The sequence below is a fragment of the Tenrec ecaudatus genome, chromosome X, assembly GCF_050624435.1.
Source record: "Tenrec ecaudatus isolate mTenEca1 chromosome X, mTenEca1.hap1, whole genome shotgun sequence".
Lineage (NCBI taxonomy): Eukaryota > Metazoa > Chordata > Mammalia > Afrosoricida > Tenrecidae > Tenrec > Tenrec ecaudatus.
The window spans coordinates 45586644-45606579 of NC_134548.1; the positions used below are offsets into that span (position 1 = coordinate 45586644).

The 19936-nt window shown below is 40.7% G+C and overlaps 1 long non-coding RNA gene and 2 pseudogenes across 3 annotated transcripts in view; all 3 read right to left on the reverse strand.

Moving 5' to 3' along the window:
* Positions 1-19936, reverse strand: part of LOC142433914 (uncharacterized) — a 144437-nt gene that overhangs the window by 9872 nt on the left and 114629 nt on the right. The window contains exon 4 of one of the 3 annotated variants that reach the window (XR_012781092.1): positions 14017-14157. The exons of the other annotated variants lie outside the window; for them this stretch is intronic. This is a non-coding gene — a long non-coding RNA (uncharacterized LOC142433914). Of the gene's footprint in view, positions 1-14016; positions 14158-19936 lie in introns of those variants that run through there. 3 annotated transcript variants of the gene reach the window in all.
* On the reverse strand, positions 3180-3578 carry LOC142434582 (small ribosomal subunit protein eS26 pseudogene; annotated as a pseudogene).
* Positions 4965-5460, reverse strand: LOC142433929 (non-histone chromosomal protein HMG-14 pseudogene; annotated as a pseudogene).

The window sequence follows — 19936 nt, forward strand, 5'->3', positions numbered from 1 at the left end:
ACCCTATAGGACAGGGTAGAACTGCCCCTGTGGGTTTCTGAGACCGTAACCCTATGGGGAGTAGAAAGCGTTGTCTTTCTAAGAAGCTGTTAGTAGTTTCCAACAGCTGAGTCAGTAAATATTTCAAATACAGTAATTCCAAGTTGTATTCATTATTCTTTTTAGCTTTTCTCTTTCTTTTTAAATTTTTTCTTTAAATTTTTTATATTTTTAAGAAATTTCAATGACCATATATTTCATTTAGCTTCCCAGTTCTTTTTCATGTTGCTTTTGGGTTTCAACCTGTGTTTCTTTGAGATACTTTGTCTATGGATTTTGTTCCCTGTAGTTCATTTGCATTGTTAGCAATGAAGGGTTGTAGATAAGGTTCAGTTATTTGAGATATGAATGTATCTATAGCATAACTTTTATTACTAGAATATATACGTATTTAAAAGACTTTTTATTATGAATCGGGTAAAGCTAAATATGAATAAGTTAGCATGACATTGTTGTGGTTTTGTTGTTAGGTGCCGTCAAGTTGGCTTTGACTCTTAGTTACGCTACATACAACAGAACAAAGTGCTGCCTATTGTACCATCCACACAATTGTTATGTTTGAGTCTACTGTTGCAGCCACTGTGTCAATCCATCTCATTGGAGGTCTTCCACTTTTTGCCGACCCTCTACATTACCAAGCATGATGTCCTTTTCCAGGGCCTGGTCTGACCTGATAATATGTCCAAAGTACACGAGACAAAGTTTTACCATTCAGGCTTCTCAGGAGCACTCTGGCTGTACTTCTTCAAGACAGATCTGTTTGTTTTCCTGGCAGTCCATGGTATTTTCAGTAGTCTTTGTCAGCACCATAATTCAAATGCATCAGCTCTTTTTTAGTCTTCCTTATTCATTGTCCAGCTTTCATATGCACATGGGTTGATCAGAAATATCACATGTCCCTTAGTCCACAGAGTTATGTCTTTGCCCTCTAATACTGGAAAAGAGGTCTTAAGCAGATCTACTCAATGCAAGCCACATGGCATTTGATTTTTTGACTCTGCTTCCAGGAGAATTGATTGTGGATCCAGGTAAAATGAAATCCTTGACAACGTCAATCTTTTCTCCATTTATCCTGAGGTAGCCTATTGATCCTGTTATGAGGATTTTTGTTTTTCTTACATTGAGTTTAATCCATACTGAAGGCTGCAGTCCTTGATCTTCATCAGTAGCGGCTTCAAGTCTTCTTGGCTTTCAGCAAGCAAGGTTGTCTCATCTGCATATTGTAGGTTATTAACCGGTCTTCCTCAAATTCTGATGCCACGTTCTCCTTAATCTTGTCTAGCTTCTCAGATTATTTGTTCGGCATGCATCAATGGGCTCAAACATGTGAACAATTGTGGGGCTGGCACAGGACTAGCTGGTGTTTTGCTCTGTTGTATGAGTCAGAATCAACTTGATGCTAACAAGAACAATAACATGCAGATTGAATAAGTATGGTGAAAGGATACAACCCTAAAACACACCTTTTCTGATTTTAAGTTATGTAGCATCCCCTGATTGGTTCAGACAATCATCTCTTGGTTTGTGCGCAAGTTCAGAATGACCACAATTCAGTGTGCTAATATTTCCATTCTTTTCAATTGTCATCCACTGTGGCAGTTACATAATCTGGTATCAATTTGAGAGGATTATGAGTGAAGGGGTGGAGTCCGGCCTGTCAATCAAGATATAGCCAATGAGGCCTCTGTGTGGGCATGGCTTTCTTCTGAGAATTCTTGGAATTCCTGTATTTCCTCCTTGGATGCGGGAGACACACTTCTCTCTCTGTGCACTCCCTGAGATGATGCTCTACTGACAAGACCTGACAAAGCCCATGGCACTATGCTGATAGACCCCATGACCTGGGAACTGGAGAAGCCATGTGGAGACCCCTACCAGCGCTGAGATGCTTACAACACCACTGGATCCAAAGAATTTCTACCCACTGGCCCATGATCGTACTGCATTCAGCATCATTGCATGTGTTTTGTGAGTCTGAAGAGGACTTTATAGGTTGATATCAGACATATGGGCTACTATCGGACTTATGGGCTTGGACTGGACTGGATTGGGATACTTTCTTAATGTACAATTACCCTTTATATAAAACTATCTCTTATACACATATGATTTACTGTGCATTTGTTTCTCTAGTCTACCCGGACTAACACATTATGGTACCAAGAGTGGGGTATGTAGTTTTTCATGATCCACACATTTGAATGCCTTTGCATCGTCAATGAAACACAAGTAAACATCTTGCTGGTATTCTCTGCTTTCAGCCGAGATCTATGTGACGTTAGCAATGATACCCTGCATACCACATCCTGTTTTCAATCTGGCCTGAATTTCTGGAAGTTCCGTATCAATGTGTTGGTGCAACTGGTTTTTAATTATCTATTTAATTCAGCATATGATATTGTTTGATGGTTTCCATTTTCTGTTGGGTCACCTTTCTTTAGAATGGGCACAAATATGGATCTCTTTCAGTTAGTTGGCCAGGTAAGCTATCTTCCAAATTTCTTGGCATAGACTAGCGAGTGATTCTGGTGCTGCATCAGAATTTTTGAACATTTCAATTGGTTTTCTGTCAGTTCCCGGAGCCTTGTTTTTCTGTAATACCTTCAGGCCAGCTTAGACTTCTTCTTTCAATACCATCAGTTTGTGATCATATGTTACCTCTTGAAATGGTTAAATGTCAAACATTGTGTGTGTGTGCGTGCGCGTGTGCAGTGACTTTGTATTCCTTCCATTGGTTTTTGATGCTTCTTACATCATTCAATGGGAATCCTGGTGGCATAGTGGTTTACACACGGAGCTGCTAAGCGCAAGGTTACCAGTTTGAAACCACCAGCATCTCTGAGGGAGAAAGATGACGTTTCTACTTCCATAAAGAGGAAGGGTTAAAAAAAAAAAAAAGAGGAACAGTCTTGGAAACTCACAAAAGCAGTTTTCTATCCTGTCCTGTAGTGTTTCTAGGAATTGGAATGAACTTGATAGCAGTGAGTTTACTTTTGATTTGACATTGCTACATTTTGCCTGGATTTTTTTCTTCAGTCCTTTTATCTTGAGATATGCTGAGCCTGCTCTTCCTTTTTGTTTTTCTAACTCCAAGTCTTTGCACTTTTCTTTTCTTTCTTTTTTCCACGAACAGTTTCCACTTTATTTCCTTTCAGGTTTTTCTTCAGCTTCTAATCTTTACATAGGCTTTGGAGGAGGTCGTGGGGCAGCACCTGCAGGTCTAAATCGAGGTGGCGGGTTCGGTCCTTCCGGGCTTCGCGTGACCGGTTCCGGACCACCTTGCTGTGGATGGCGCAACTCACACAGGAATGCAGCTTCACGTACAGCTTGGGAAGCACGGATGCGTCGAAGACACTCGCTTCGGAGATGTCTCTGACGGCCGCGGCCTCTACTATGTTTCTTATGACGAACTTCTTCATGGCCTTGTCTTTGGGCGCGCAGCGGGCGCAGTTCGTGCAGCGGATGGGCTGCACATGGCCGCGGCCCTTCTTGGCCCGGCTGTTGTTACGCCTTTTCTTTGTCATCTTGGAAGCGAGAGAAAAGGCACTTTTCATTACAATGCTTTACTTTGTCTTCTCCAGCTCTCTTTTAAAATTTTCTGTTTGGCTCTCTTACTTCATCATTTCTACCATTGGCCCTTGAACACAGAATAACTAAAGTAAGTCTCAGAGTTGCTTCCGACTGTTTTCTTTCTTCCCTACCTTTTCTTTCTTTCCTGTCTTTTTAATGATCTTTTGCTTTCTTCATGTATGATGTTCTTAACTTGTCAGGTCTTTCTGGTCATGAGTGTTCAATGTGTCAAAGTTGTTCTTGCGATCACTTCTAAATTCAAGTGTGATATACTCAAGGTTGCAATTTGGTTCTCATGACTCTTTTTCATTTTCTTCAGCTTCAACCTGAACTTTCAAATGAGCAATTGACTCCTGGCGTTACTTTGGCGGATGAGAGTGAGCATTTTCATCACCATCGCTTCCTGTCAGCTTGATTCCTGTGCATTCTGTCTATTGGGGTCCTTGTGTATAGTATAGTTTATGTAGCTGAAAAGAGGTATTTGCAACAACGAAGTCATTGGTCTTGCAGAATTTTATCATGTCATTGCCAGGTTCATGTCTATCACCAAGGCCAGATTATCCTTCCTCTGTGTTTTCAACTTTCACTTTATCAATGCACCTTGATTGTAGGTTAGATCAATTTCTGACTGAACAAGTTGGAAGATCCCTTTTGACCCATTTAAGAGTTGTTTTGTTTGTTTGCTTGTTTTTTTTTTCTTTTGTAACTGGCATTTTATTGGTTGTTTTAAGACCAGTACAGAGACAGTATGAACAATTTGTACACAATCCTTAACGCATGTACCAAAATCCTAAAATGGCATGTAGACAAAATTTGTTTCTAAATTCCAGTGACTTTCCAGCTTTAAATTTAGAGGCAAATTTTAAAAAAGAGATAGCTCAAGTACCATTATCTTCAAATGCTGGTAAACTTAGATCTTAAATCCCACTAATTCACAATTCAATGTCACACACTACACACTCAAATGTTCAATCCTTCACAGCACGTAACAAAGTGATCAGGAACACTGGACTACCACGACCAAAGCTGTTACAGAATGCACACTTCTGACCAGAGCCATGATGGCAGAATGGTTTCAGACACAGTTCTATTAAGAGAACAAATGTGGAAACAAAGTTTTAAATGTTCAAGTCATACAAATGCATGACAGTGACTCCAAATTGCCATTAAGAATGTTTTGTATTAGGGATACAAAAACTTCCCCCCTTCCCATGGAATGTTATGTTGACACCCAAGACAGTCAAATCTTCCCACAATTTAACATCCCACTATTTTCTGGTTGTACTAAAAAATAAGCAACCAGTAAATGATTTCACATCTTAAAAAAAGCATTTACACTAAAAAAAATGGGATGAATTGGGATTTCCTTCTTAAAAATGTTTCTAGAGCTACTAAAAAACTTGCATTTACAAAATAGTTGATAAAAATATTCCTCTGGATTGTACAAGAAGGGAGGCAACAGGGCCCACTGATGAGACATGACAAACATTAATCAGACTGGGCTTCTTTTTCTCCTGCTTCATCAGAGGCTGTACTCTCCTCGTTTTTCGTTTCTCCGTTTTCAGCAGGTGAATTTTCTTCAGCTTCTTGGTTAGCCACTTCAGCCTGTCTTCCCTTTGCTCCTCTCTTCCCTTTTGCTTGCACTTTTCTGTCCGAAGATTTATCCTTTCCTGGTGCCTTTTTGGGCTTCGTCTCCACTTTTGCCGGCGCAGGTTTCGCTGACAATCTCGCTGATCTCCTCTTGGGCTCCTCCTTCACCGCCCCTTCGGCCGAGCTGACCTTCCTCTTGGGCATCGTGGCTGTGGGCAGGGCGCTTGCAGGACGCCTTCGGACCGAGGGGCACCGAGAGCCTTCTCGACGCTGGATTGCTGGCGCTGCCCTGTTTGCTTGTTTTTAAGGGAAGGGGAAATACACGTGGATTATGCTTCCAGTGACTCTCCTTGGACCATAGACTAAGGTTGTGATAGCCTTGCTATTATACAAAGTACACTGGACATGGATTATTGAAGATGTCATTAGATTCAAATCTAACACCTTATCATTTTATATACCTTTGGACTCATTTTAAATTTGTTTTTAAAAAAATCTATAGAGACACTAACTGGATTACTGGTTTCTTGGGGGTATGCCAGGGGAAGTTGGGGGGAAATGGGTTGCTAATAACAATGAGTATTAGGAAGAAGAAAATGTTGTAAAATTGATTGTGGTAATGATTGTGCAACTCTTCTTGATATGACTGAACTATTGAATTGCACGATGTGTGGATTAAGTGCCAATAAAACTTTGTCTTTAAAGAAACTGGTAGAAATCTTCAATTTCTTCATCACTGGTTCTAGTGGTTGGTGTGTAAATTTGAATAATAGTTGTATTGATTGATCTTCCTTGTAGGTTCATAGATTTTTATCCTGTGACAGCAATGTACTTCAATATATATCTTAAAATATTCTTTTGGTGATAAGTGACCTTGCTATGGCCACCTGATTATCTGCCACATAGGAGCGGGGCCTGATTGGCAAGCAGAAAATGCTATATGGGAAGGTTTGGTGACGCAAAGGGGCGGGCGATAATCTTCTTGAACAATAGAAATCCCAGGCATAGGGCTTTTCTCTATTTATAGTCCAAATTTATATTACCCACATGGCTTAGGAAGCCCACGCTACAAAGCCAATGTAAAAATGTGTCCGCGCCCAGTGATATGCGCTTGAAAACCTGTTACTGTTCCAATGATAATTTATGGCCTCTCAGCTCCTAGTCTGTGCTTTGCCCTGCTTTGTGATACAGGGCTTTGTAAACATTTCTCCATTGCCAGCTTGTGCGATATTAGGCTTCGTCAGGGGAGGGCGCTCGAGGAACACTGTAGAGCCTAATCGAAGTTAGAGGTTTCTTTGTCGTTGGGGCGTGCTTTCTATTCCTCCATCCATGGTGCATCTCCAGTGGTGCGCAGGAGCCGAGTGGCACCCCACCCGTCAGCATCTCTTATCAGGTCCCAGCGCGCGGTGAGCGGTCTTGCCAGCAGTGGCTCACATTGTGAGTTTTGCTGCCGCCCCTTCCCCCCCTCCCCCCTCAAACAGGCAGCTCCCTACTGCGCTTGCCAGCACTGCGTGCCCAGCCGAGCCGGGCCGAGCTGCGCCCTCATTGGAAGCCTTAGCCTGGCAGCTTTCAACAAGCTCTGCCTCTGCCCTCTGAGGACCTTCCGAAGGCTGCAACCAGCTCTCCACCAAGGCTTTTTCTCCCCCAAGGCTAGAGGTAACCCCTGCTCCCTGCCGTGCTGTTTCTCTCGGTGTGTGCATATAGGAATGTAAAGATGCACAGATAGATAGATGAGAGCTAGCGAGATCGAGATGTCCTTTGCCTTTTTACTAATTGCCTTTAACTACTGGATAGTTCTTTGAATCATTTTCAGATGACTCGTGTGATCTCTGTATCCTGACCAGACGCTGACAAAAGGAAATTCAAAGTGCCCAGGCTGCTAGAGTCACAGAGAAAATAAAGCTCCCAGTACTGGTGAACTGACTCAGCCCTGGTGGCATAGTGGTATGTGTTGGGCTTCGAACTGCAGGGTCAGTCGTTCGAAAGCACCAGCTGCTCTGTGAGAGAAGGGCAGTTCTACCCTGACCCTAGAGGGTCGCTATGAGTCGGAATGGACTTGATGGTTGTGAGTGCAGTTTGACTGTTGAACTAACACTAAAAAACTACGAAACCCCACCAGGAGAAAAACCCACAAGGAAAACAACCCAAGGGAAGAAGACACAGGCAGATGACATCAAACGGAAGGATTAGACTCCCTCAAGCCACAGATAAACCCAAACTCAGTTCTGCTCCATAGCAGCCTTGTAAGGCAGGGTAGGACTGGCCCATCGGGTTTCTGAGGTTGCCCCGCTTTACGGGAGCAGCCAGCCTCATTTTTCTCCCATAGAGCTGCGGGTGGGTTTGACCTGATGGTTAGCAGCCCACCACTTAACTGAGAGAACATAAGATCGTTTAGATCGTTAGACACCTAAGAGATGAATCAAAAACACTAAGGAAGAGTCTCTTTCCCTGTCCCCGCCGAGCTGTGCGGAGGCGGAGGCTCCGGTGTGTTCAAGATTCGGTCCCACCCGTAACCTACCGCCAAGGCCCAGGAAGGCATTGCTTTTGGAGGTGTAATGGACATTAACACTGCATTAAAAGAGGTGCTGAAGACCGCCCTCCTCCACGATGGCCTAGCACGTGGAGTCCGCGAAGCTGCCAAAGCCTTAGACAAGTGCCAAGCTCATCTTTGTGTACTTGCATCCAACTGTGATGAGCCGATGTAGGTGAAGTTAGTGGAGGCCCTGGGTGCCGAACCCCAAATCAGCCTCATTAAGGTTGATGACAACAAGAAACTAGGAGAGTGGGTGGGCCTCTGCAAAACTGATAGAGAAGGAAAACCCCGGAAAGTGGTTGGTTGCAGTTGTGTGGTTGTTAAGGACTATGGCAAAGAATCTCAAGCCAAGGATGGTATTGAAGAATACAGTAAATGCAAAAAATGAGCAAATAGAACTTTGCTAATTGCTTAAAAAAACACTAAGGAAGAACAAAGTTCGTCTTTGTGCGTGTGGGTACCCTATTTTGTGGATACCATTTGTTTAAAAACAAAACAAAAACTATCCTTTCCCCTTTGAAATGCCTTGTCAAAAATCAATGGACTATAAATAATATAAGCGTTTATTTCTGGGTTCCCAAGTCTGAGCTATTGATTGTACTTTATAACCTTATGCCAGTACTGCATTGTCTTGATTACTGTCCCATTGCTGTTGCATAGATCCTGACTCATAGTGACCCTACAGGGCAGTGTAGAATCCCAAAGGTTTCCAAGGCAGTTGCTACAAAAGCAGATGCTACATCTTTTTCCCACAGAGGAGCTGATGCCCTCAAACCACAACCTATGGGTTAATAGCAGAATGCTTACCAGTGGGAAGCGAAAGTTCTCCTATTTTGCTCTTTTAAAAACTTGTTTTGTGTGTTCTGGGTCTTTTGCCTTTGATTTCAGAATCAGTGTTAAGCCAGAAACTGTAATGGATCTAAGATTCTATTCTACTTGCAAGCTAACAAATTAGTCTGCCACAGCCTTATTGGTAGAAGACACCAAGGACAGGGATACAATATCACCCAAACCCACTGCTATCAAGTTCAATTCGATTCACAGCAGCCTTATAGGTCAGAGTAGACCTCCCTAGGGTTTCTGAGACAATTGATCTTTACAGGACCCAAAGCCTCATCTTTCTCCCATAGAGCAGCCTGTGAGTTCAAACTGCTGGCCCTGCAGTTAGCAGCTCAATGAGTAACCAACTCTACCACTGCGGCTTCTCAGTGACATGACACGGATTGTGTATTTTAGGACTGTCGTTTCAGTTCCAAACTTAATTCCCCCAAAACCAATACAAATAGGGAACAAAATAATAAAATCCATGATTCGTGGAGGGAATTGTATCAGAGCTTAAATTCTGAGCCCTGGGTTTGCAGATGGCCATGGATGACATGAAAGCCCAAACCTTTTGCAGTCCCCATATGCTGTAAGCCTCTGTTGCATTCACTCTGCCCGTAGACTAGGGATGTAGATGCTCTTGTCCTTAGACAGAGTGCATTGCCAAATGGAGTCTTTCCACTCCTTTGACCTGCCCTGAGAGGGGAAAACTCCCTCAGGGCCTTACCTGGGTGTGTTCTTGATAGAGATCACTGTACTGAGTGTGTTCTTGATAGAGATCACTGTATTGAGTCATGCCTTGGGAAGCCCCTGGACCAGGACTGTCAATTCTTCTGTCTTACATAATGCATGCAGCCCAATCATGGTCCAATCCCACTCTGACTATAAGCTTAAGTCCCACCATAACTATGTTATGTTGATGGGATGCCAACCAGTTTATGTGACAGTCTTTGATCTCCTATGTCCTTGGTAAAGCTCGGTATCCTAGCAAACCCTTAGACACCATTATGATCTCATGCTAATGATCTCCCTCATTCAGGTAATATGTCTCCATGGTTGTCTTGTCCTTGTCCCGTTTAAAACTTAATAAATGTTCTCTTTATAATTAAAACAATAGCAACAACAACACATGAGGGACAAATGTTTGCCAGCACATGCATTGAGATGTACCACATGAGAGGAACCCCCAAATTAAGAGTTTATGTATGGACCGTTGGCATAGCTACCTATCCTACCTGTAGGACCATTGCATTATTTAATGTGGCTGTTAGCCAGTCTCTAATTCCCTGAAAATGCCCTTTCCCTGCCTGGGTCTGGAAAGAAGGTTGGGGAGATACTGATAGGATTCACCTGTGAGTAACTGGGGCCAGGATTTGCTGGAGTGGCATCATGCTCTATATAAAATGAGTCCTCTGAGAAGCAGCAGGAGGAATCGCATTCACCAAGAGACAGGACTGGAGCATGTCCTCTGGACCCCAGATCTCTGCGCAGTGAGCCTCCTGTATCCAGAAGACAGCTACACAGTCAGAGGAGCAGCAGCAGAATGGACTGCCGAATCCACTGAGCAAGTCAAGCTGAGTGCTTTTGTGCAGGAGGCTGGCTTGCGGAGTGGGGTGCCTCTGGGCACTTATTTCAGGATGCTGGGCTTGCTGAGCCACAGAGCTTGAGTTGAATGTCTTCAGGTTGAGGCTTACAGCAGAGTGTTAGGCCCCTTTGGGCACTTATTAGCAGACCTGAAACTTTATAACATGTCCTGATAAACAACGACCCTGAGCATTTCTCACTGGCGTTGCCATTAGTGAACTTCCTTAATAAATGTGTCTACTCATGCAGTTTGTCTGTGAGTTTCTGTGCAGCCAGTGCAAAGGATATTAGGACCCCCCTGTAGAGGTGAAATCAAGAACACCAATAAAGACATTACATTTTAGGGAGAGAAAGTTCTAGTAAGCCTTTATATTTACGGTATAAAATCGTCTCTGTGGAGGGGAGGCAAAGTTCACTAAGTTAAATTACCCTGGAAAGTAAGCAACTGTTCTTTGGGTAGATCTGTATCAAAATCATTCGTTTTTAAGGCTTTTGCTGTTACAATATGTTCTTTGCTTAGAAGACATGAACTCTGCAGATCTATGAAATATGCAGGAAGCATTATCTCCCATTAATCAGACTGTTTATTTCAAGTCTGTGGGATTTTGATAAGAATTGTGTTGAATTCTCGCTTTGACGAGAATTGCAATCTCAACAATGAGTCTTCTAATCCGTGACCATGGGATGTCTCTCCATTTATTTAGGTCTGTTTTAATTTACCTTGGCAATGTTTTGTAATTTTCAATATACAGGTCTTGTATTTCTTTTGTTAAATTTATTCCTGAAAAAATAATTACACTAATAAAAATCAGTACACGGAGGAAGAAAATGTTCTAAAATGGATTGTGGTAATGATTTTACAACTCTCCTTGATATTATTGAACTATTGAACTGTCTGATATGTGGATGAAGTGCCAATAAAACTGTTTTAAAATTTTTATTTCTGAATATTTTATTTTATTATTTTTGTAATGCCATTGTGAATGGACTTGTTTTCTTAATTTCATTTTTGGACCGTTTGTTGCTCTTGTGTGATATGATCTTGTATCCTGTAAGCTTGCTGAGTTTATGTTTTAATTTTAATAGTTTTTTTGGTGTGTGTGTGTGTGTGAATTCTTTAGGGTTTTCTACATATTTTCCATATGCAAAATAAAGACAGTTTTAATTTGACCTTACTGATCAGGATGTCTTTTTTCCCCTTAACTTATGACACTGGTTAGTGCCAATTTAACGCTGAATACAAGTGTCAAGAGTGGTTATTTTTGCCTTGTTCCCAATCTTAGGGAGAAAACATCTGGTCTTTCACTATTAAGGATGATGTTAATTTCAGGCCTTTCATAGATTTTAAAAAAAATCAAGTTGAGGCAATTCCCTTCTATTCTAAATTGGCTGAGAGTTTTTATTGCAAATGCTTTCTCTGTATGTATTGAAGGTGATCATGTGGCTTTTGTCTTATCATTATATATGCTCGTGTATAAGCCGAGTTTTCAAGAACATTTTTAATGCCGTTTTTGTGGTAAAATTAGGTGCCTCGGCTGATATTTGGGTTGGCTTATACTCGAGTATATATGGTATGTTGTTTATTTACAAGTGAATTTCACTTTCCTCACTTTTTAGAAGAAGATTGGGATTTTTCTAACTTTATGGCTAGAACTCTCCCTTTTGTTATTTTGTGAAGCTAAAAATAATCATTAGGATCTCTCACCTCTGCTCTCCTCCCCTACATTTATCTAGACTTGGTCTTTCTTTTGTCTCCCTTTGTCCCTGTCCTGTTCAATCTAGATTCTTCAGTACTTCATGTCAGTGTGGATGTTTACCCTTACAGGACATGTTGGCTCATGTGTTGGCTCAGTTCTGAGAGCTCATGTGGTTCAGGTTGCTTCCGGCCTCTCAAATTTGACTGCAGACCCTTGGCATTTACCAGCTAGCAGACTGTGAAACCCTCTACACTCTTAGCTCCTCTTTTCAGTTTGGCTCACTGTTGGTTCATGTTCTCCAGTCAGTCAGATGTCCTGTTGCTTCCTTAGGCACCTTTCTTTTTGTCCACATATACCAATACTATAGGTATTGCAATGGTCATTGTGTAGTGGTCACAAGAAGGCATTACTTGCTCCTATTTGGGGGTTTGGGCAGGCAGGTGGTGGTGGGGGGCAGCTACTTTACCATCTAGTTTTCTTAGATAAAAATCTTCTATTTAGAAAGAAAGCTATGTCAATTCCAGGTATCAGGATTATGACAGGTGTGTGTGTGTGTGTGTGTGTGTTATTATTCCTTTTATTAGACTACCTCTTTTGTGTACCAGGTGTCAAGAATAATTGTGTGTGGCAGGTGGGTAGGTGAATAGTAGTATTCCTTGCCTCTACCGCTCCAACTTGCTTCTTTGCCCAACAAAGACTTAAGAGAAAATGGAGTTGCATGAGGGCACCTGCAATCATATTGTGTACATGTAGTTGTGAGTAGAGAAGAAAGGTTTTTTTTGAGCTGACACACTGTTGCTGCAAAAGCGATGACTTGAATCCTTCCAATAAAGATGTTTGAAATTTTTATCACAGTGAAATAATGAAACCTATTATTATAGTGAATTTTCTGTTCCCAGATGAGATTCTGAAGTAGATTTGGCTCCAAACTACCAATAAAGCAATTAAATAAGCAAATGCTCATGATTCAAGTACAAATGGTTACTCAATAAAGTCTAACAAGCTTGAAACCAATAAAAATAACCTAGAAGTTCCAGGTGGTACTTTTAAGCCAGAGAACTCTATCTTTGATTATTTGATAAGATGATTTATAAGAAGGTTAACAGCCTCAATAAAAAGATTTATTTAAAGAAAGATTTATTAAATTTAAAATAAAAATAAAAAAAGAAGGTTAACTATATAGCGTCAATGTAAAAGATCAATATTCAAAAATCTGGAGTTCTAGATGATTAGATTTCTCAATAACTAAGACAGGGAATTTTTATTTTTAAAAAAGTAAAGTGTTGATCTTCTGGGATATTTCAAATCCTCCTCTTACACATTATTCTTAACTCAAGAATTTAATTTCAGCCATCTTTCAGCATTTAAAACTTCTCCATGAATATGTCCTTTTGTTTTGAAATCCCCATGTGCTTTGAATCATGCTTTTTAACTCTTTTTTTCATGTTAATTCTTAAAACAAAACAAAAACCAACCAAGGGAACAGTAATGTAATGGGATCCATGTGTGCAAGTATAAATCAAATTAATTAACTGAGAATAACTTATACAAAGATGGTGAATAATCTAAAAACTAAACGAAAAGCTTTTTTATCTTGAATAGAACAAGATAAACAAAAAAGCAATTATGGCGAATAGTGAAAGTTCATGCAAATAAGTATGGAATACAGACAGAAAGGATTGACGCATAACCCCCTCCCCACCAGGAGAATGAACAACAAATGTGGGTGAAGGGAGACAGTGGATGTTTCAAGATACGAAAATAATACTTTATGATTTATCAAGGGGTCACGAGAGTGGGAGGGGGGCGAAGAGGAACTGATATCAAGGGCTCAACTAGAAAGTAAATGTTTAGAAAATGATGATGGCAACATGTACAAATATGCTTGATACAAATGATGTATGGAATGTTATAAGAACTGTAAGAGTCCCCAATAAAAAGACTTTTTGAAAAAGAAAATAAGTAGGGAATGTATATTTCTCTTGTCTTTATAGTTTACTTAGCAGTCATACAAGGAAACATACATTTGCTGTTTCCCCACATATTTTTATTGGACATCCACTTGAAAGTCATGACAAATAAACAAAATCATGATAATAAAGAATCATAAACAAACAAACAAAAAGTCTCACTGCCATCAAGTCGAGTCTGACTCATAGCAGTCATATAGGGTAGGGGAGAACTGCCGCTGTGAGTTTCCAAGAACATAACTCTTTACAGGAGTAGACAGTCTCATCTGTCTCCCATGGTGAGCCTGCTGGTTTCAAACTGCTGACTTTGTGGTTAGCAATGCAACGTGTAACCCACTTTGACACCAGGCCTCTGGGGAGGAAAATAGTTTAAAAACATTTTTTAGTAAATATATATTAGTGAAAAAATATTTTAGTAAATATATGTTATCAAAATAGTTGCCATTCAACAAGTAAATCTTAAGTTTTAAATCAATCTGGTTTCAAAAATTTTTTCCAACGAGCTAGCAATATTCCACATTTAAATGCTTTAAGCATATCCCTTGCTCATTGTTGCTGTTTCAGCGCCATTGGGCAGTTCCAACTCTTAAGGGCCCTAGACACAACAGAATGAAAAACCGCCCATTCCTGTGCCATCCTCACAGTTGTTCTTATCATGTTCTTGATCATGGAAAGATTAATGAAAGGTCTTAGTCAGAAACATTTAAACTACATTGCAGAGTGATTATGTTTAAATAATTTGAGAATCCAACAGAAAACTAATGGGTAAGTATCTCATTAAATATCATCTAGTAATTGTCCGAGATTTGACGAACACTGACAGTTACTCCAGAAGCCATCTCTTCTTCCTTCTTCACTCTGTCAAAGCCGTTTGTCCGTGTTGTCAATTAAGAGGAACTTAAGGAGCCCTAGTGACTTCGTGGTTATGTGTTGGACTGCTAAGCACAAAGTCAGCAGTTCAAAACTACCAGCTGCTCTTTAGGAGACAGATGAGGCTTTCAACTCCTGTAAAGAGTTAAAGTCTCAGAAACCCATCGGGCAATTCTACCCTGTCCTACGGGGTCACTGAGGGGCCCTGGTGGGTGTAGAGGTTACATATTGGGCTGTGATCCGATCCGCATGGTCAGTAGTTCACAACCACCCGCTGCTCTGCAGGAGAAAAACTGGGATTTCTACTCTTGTAAACACAGTTTCAGAAGCCCACAGGGAGGTAACTGAGCCAGCTTCCACTCCGTGGCAAGGAGTTTGGTTTGCGTCTACAGGGTCACTATAAATCGGAATTAACTTCATGGCAGTGAGGTGGGGGCTTTTGTTTTGTTTTAATAGTAAGCAGCTCTTGAGGAACAGGGTCACTAAAAATTGAAATCGACTTCATGGCAGTGAGGTTTTTGTTTTTTTTAAATAGTAAGCAGAGCTTGAGGAATAAAACTGCCTAAAAATCATATCTAAGAAAAAACAATTTCTTATAAGCCAATTCAAAATTGCAAAGGTGTTGATACAGGGGCTAAGGTAAAGATTAAGAGTTGCCTGGATAGTCAACAGTCTCTCGAATTTGTTTTTAGGGAAGGGGCTAAAGAGAAAGTAAGTAAGAATGGAACAAGATCACAAAAGAATTGCATAGAGACAAAAGAAAAAAAAGAAAAAGCCTACACAGGTGAGCCATCCTCTAAGGCCTGCTTTCAAAGGACTTTTTCCAAGTGTCATTTTTATTTATTACATGTCTACCTGGTAAATTTTAATTCTGTAAACTCTAAGGGGATGGAACCACCTGCCATTGTTAACCATGTTACTCTTCAGTTAAAACCTTTTTTGTTCACCATCCCCCAGCTGTAAATATGATACTAAATTAATAAGAGAAGACATCTATCTAACTTTTTACAGGCAAGATCTGGGTTTTTGTTTTTTGCTTTATGAAAAATATAATGGAAATAAAACAGGATACTGACATTATAGCACAGATGATCTTCTCCTAAAATCAGAAACGGGCATAGGAGAAATTCGTTGGGAAAGTTCACCTCACCAACAAATATGATGATCTATTTCTTAGTGATATGAAACAGAACGATTGGTTCTTTACTGTATGAATAAAGACTTCAGATCCAAGAAATCTATCATGAGAGATGTAAGTTTTGTTCAATAAAATTTAGGAAGTCTGTTAGGTACCCCAAAAAGCCTAATAAAACAAAACGAATCCAAAGAAGACCGAGAAGCTCACCTTCAAAACTCCTATAAATACGTAGAATGTAAGATAAAATAATAATTTATAAATTATTAAGGGTTCATGAGGGAGGGGGAAGCGGGGAGGGAGGGGGAGGGAAAAAAGGAAAACAAGGAGCTCATTCTAGGAACCCAAGTGGAAGGTGAATTTTGAGGATGATGAGGGCAACCAATGTATAAGTGTGCTTTACACAATTGATGTGTGTATGGATTGTGATAAGAGTTGTGTGAGCCCCAATGAAATGATTTTTTATAAAAAGAAATAGTTCACAATATATAATTACAAAAAAATAAGTAGAATGGGGATCTGACAGTATTTTTATTTAAAGTTAGGCCTATTGACATTGAAATGGTTAATTAAACCTATTGATATTGAAATGGAGGACACAATAGCAGGATGCATACCAAGGATCCTGAAGGTGGGGTAGGACTGGCAAGGGAGCCTACTAACAATAACAATAACCTATTGATATGGAGAAACTGCTCTGATGGAAAGCTGTGCTTCTAGAAAGTATTTGCCCAGTGACCAGCATTACCATCCTTTTTTTAAAGAAATCATTTTATTGGGGGCTCTTACAGCTCTTATCACAATCCATCCATCCATTGCGTCAAGCACATTTGTACATATGTTGCCATCATTCCTTTTCAAAACATTTTCTTTCTACTTGAGTCCTTGGTATCAGCTCCTCGTTTTTTTCTTTTAAATCAGCTCCTCATTTTTTTCCTCCCTTCCCCCACTCCCTCCCTCATGAACCCTTGATAAATTATAAATTATTATTATTTTCACATCTTACAACTTCCCCTGTCTCCCGTCACCCATGTTTCTGTTGTTTGTGGGGGCAGGGTGAAATTGTGTTAATAAGCCAATCATTGAGAGAGGTCCCCCCTTTCTCTCCTCACCTCCCCCTATCTTCATGGTATCACTACTCGCATTATTGTTCCTGAGGGGTCCTGTATTACCTACCATCCTTGAAGCGTAATATCCAATCAAGAGTTGCGGGCTGAAACATACTTAATTAGAGAGGGCAATAGCATTCATTCGAATCACGAGTTCCCAAACTTATTTGGCTACTGCCCCCTTCCCAGAAACAAACAAACAAGTTAGTGCCCTCCTGGCAATTAAAAAAATTTGTACTGATAAAAAATAATTCTACACAATCCAGGATCCAGCATAGGTATCTGCTTTTGCACCCCTCCCCCCTCCCCCACCTCTGAATTGTCCCAGTGCCATCCAGGCGGGTGACATCAGCCACTTTGGCAAACACTGATGTAAACTTTTTTTATTGTGTACCTACTGTGTGCTATGGCTAATTCTAAACACTGGGAATAGAAAGCAAAACAGGGAGAAATTCCTATCTGCATGAGATCATATTTTTATGGAAATAGTGGACAAAAGTAGTATCAATAAGTCATCTTATATCCCCAAAGCTCAATGTCTTGTAGTCTAACAGAGTAGAGCTGCCCTTGTGTGTTCCCAGGGCTATAATACATCTTTAGGAGGGTAGAAAGCCTGCATTGTACTTTCGTGTTTCATGCTTTATCCTTATTATTTATTTTTTAAGATCTTTTTTGCTAATACAGAGTAAAAGATAAGGAACGATTTATTCTGATCAGTTTCGTGTTTCCTTGAAGTATATACTTGAAAAACCTCATTTTAAGGCCTGCTTAGCATCAGGGCCTGGGAGCCGGTTTTCTGCCAAGGGTCATTTGGATATTTTTAACTGTCTTCGGGGGCCACACCGGTCAAACATTTGATGAACTCACCCCTAATGTGAGGTTGGAACAACTTCTCTTTGGTGAGGCGTGTGAAGTTAGCTGGGACTGATGATTACACTGGCCTTACCTGGCCTGCGGGCTGGATATTCCTCACTCACAGTTTAGCTAAAAGGTTCAATACTCTTCTTCATAGGGATCACCAGGGCAGTGAGCCTGGGATTAGAATATATTGTTGCCCAAAACACCTTGACCCGCAGGCACACCTCCCCACAATAGTGAGAATCACGAACAAACTGAACCCAACAGGCTTTGGCAATCTTTCTAGGGCCAGAGAGCCTCATTCTTCTCCGCCCAAGCGGCTAATGAGTTTGAACCGCAGAATTTGAGTTCAGCACTCCGACGTTTACCCGCCAGCGCCACCCGGCTCCTTAGCGAGAATCACAACTCTTATTTTCTTCAAAAAACTATTTTGAACAAAGCATTTTGTAAGCGCCACAGAAGCCAATTCTCTAGACGATTAAAACACAGCTCGCTGGTGTTCTTCGCTGGTCACCCAGGCTCGGGAATGGGGTACTGCGACGACGCAGTGGCACTCTCAGTCCGCGCGTCCAGGCAATGGCCAGATTCTCATTTATAGTTTAGAAGACCTAAGAAAGGACATGTTCTCTCGAAGACATATGATAAATTCTGACACAAGGGCGCCTTATTTGAAAACAATACAGATTAGATTGCTTTTTAAAGGCTAATACTCACATACTGTTTGGCGCGTAGATGTCCACTGCTCAGCTAATAAACTGGACATGATTGTAAGTGATAAATGCATTTATCGTTCTTTGTAGCAGTGAATAACGAACACGTGCCTTGCCTGTCCTCAAAGAAGCCATTGTCATCATCATAACCTATTAAATTACAACTGAATTCATGATCTCACTCGCACAAGGCTGATATTTTAACTACCAAGGCAATTACTGTAGCAAACAATTTTATAACTAGAATTGATAGAAGGCATGGCTTTTCCAAATATTTCTTGATCTCTTTATCTTAGGGAGAAGGCCGTCTTTGATCTTTCTGCGACAGAGATGAACTGAAACTGGTTTGCTTTTGTTTTTTCAATGCTCAGCATTATCGAGGCTTCTGGGTGTGTGTGTGAACAACTTACACACGCTTGTGTAGATTTGTATAACAACCACCAGAACCTGAATACAGACTCATGGCATCATTTCTCACACCTCCCTTATGCTGTCTCATTAGAACCGAGTTGGCCGACGGTAGCTGAGACAAATCCAGTGGCCTCTCTTCTTAGGGCCCAAGAACGAAGTCATTCTTTTTTTCATTCATTTTTTTTTTCTTTTTAAAGGGTTGTAAAAGAAAAATACAAACAATTCAAAACAAAGAATATGTGAAAGAGACCATATGTGGACCACAAGAATCGGAAACATTTACTCTATACAGAAAATGTTTGTTGACTTTACAGAAAATGTTTGTTGACATTTGCTTTAGCAGCTCCTCACCCGCCCCCCAGCATCTGATGCCCAGTAACCATTGCCCATTGAACTCCTAACCACAAGGTCAGCAGTTCAAAACTACCTGCTCCTCTGCAGGGAAGGGGGGAGATTTTTTTTCTACTCCTGTAACACTTTACAGACTCGGAAACCCACAGGGGCAGTTCTACCCTGTCTTATAGGGTGGCTATTGTGCTGGAATTCACTTGATGGCAGTGAGTTTAGTTTAAGTGTTTTGGTATGCCTCTATAGTTTGTCTTTTAGAAATGTTATATGGCTAGATATACAATTTGTAGCACTTTGAGAATGGCTTCTTGCCCTCAGGAATAATGCCTTCAGGATTCATCCATGGTGCTGCATGTGTCGATAGTTTCCGTCCATTTTATTGCTCAGGAGAATGCCATTGTTTATCAACATCTGTTTATCCATTCATCAGTTGAGGGACATTTGGGTTGTTTCCAGTATTTGGCAGTTCTAAAGCTGCTACGAACATTCAGGTACAGATTTCTGGGTGAATGTAAGTTCTCATTGCTATAGGGTAAATACCTAGGCGTGGGATTTCTGAATCATAGGATAAGTGTATGTTTAATTTTATTAAGAAAAACATGTCTGTTTTTCAGCATGACTGTACCAGTTTGCATCCCAATCAGCAGTATATGGAAGTTCTAGCTGCTCCAAATCCTGGTCAGCATGAGG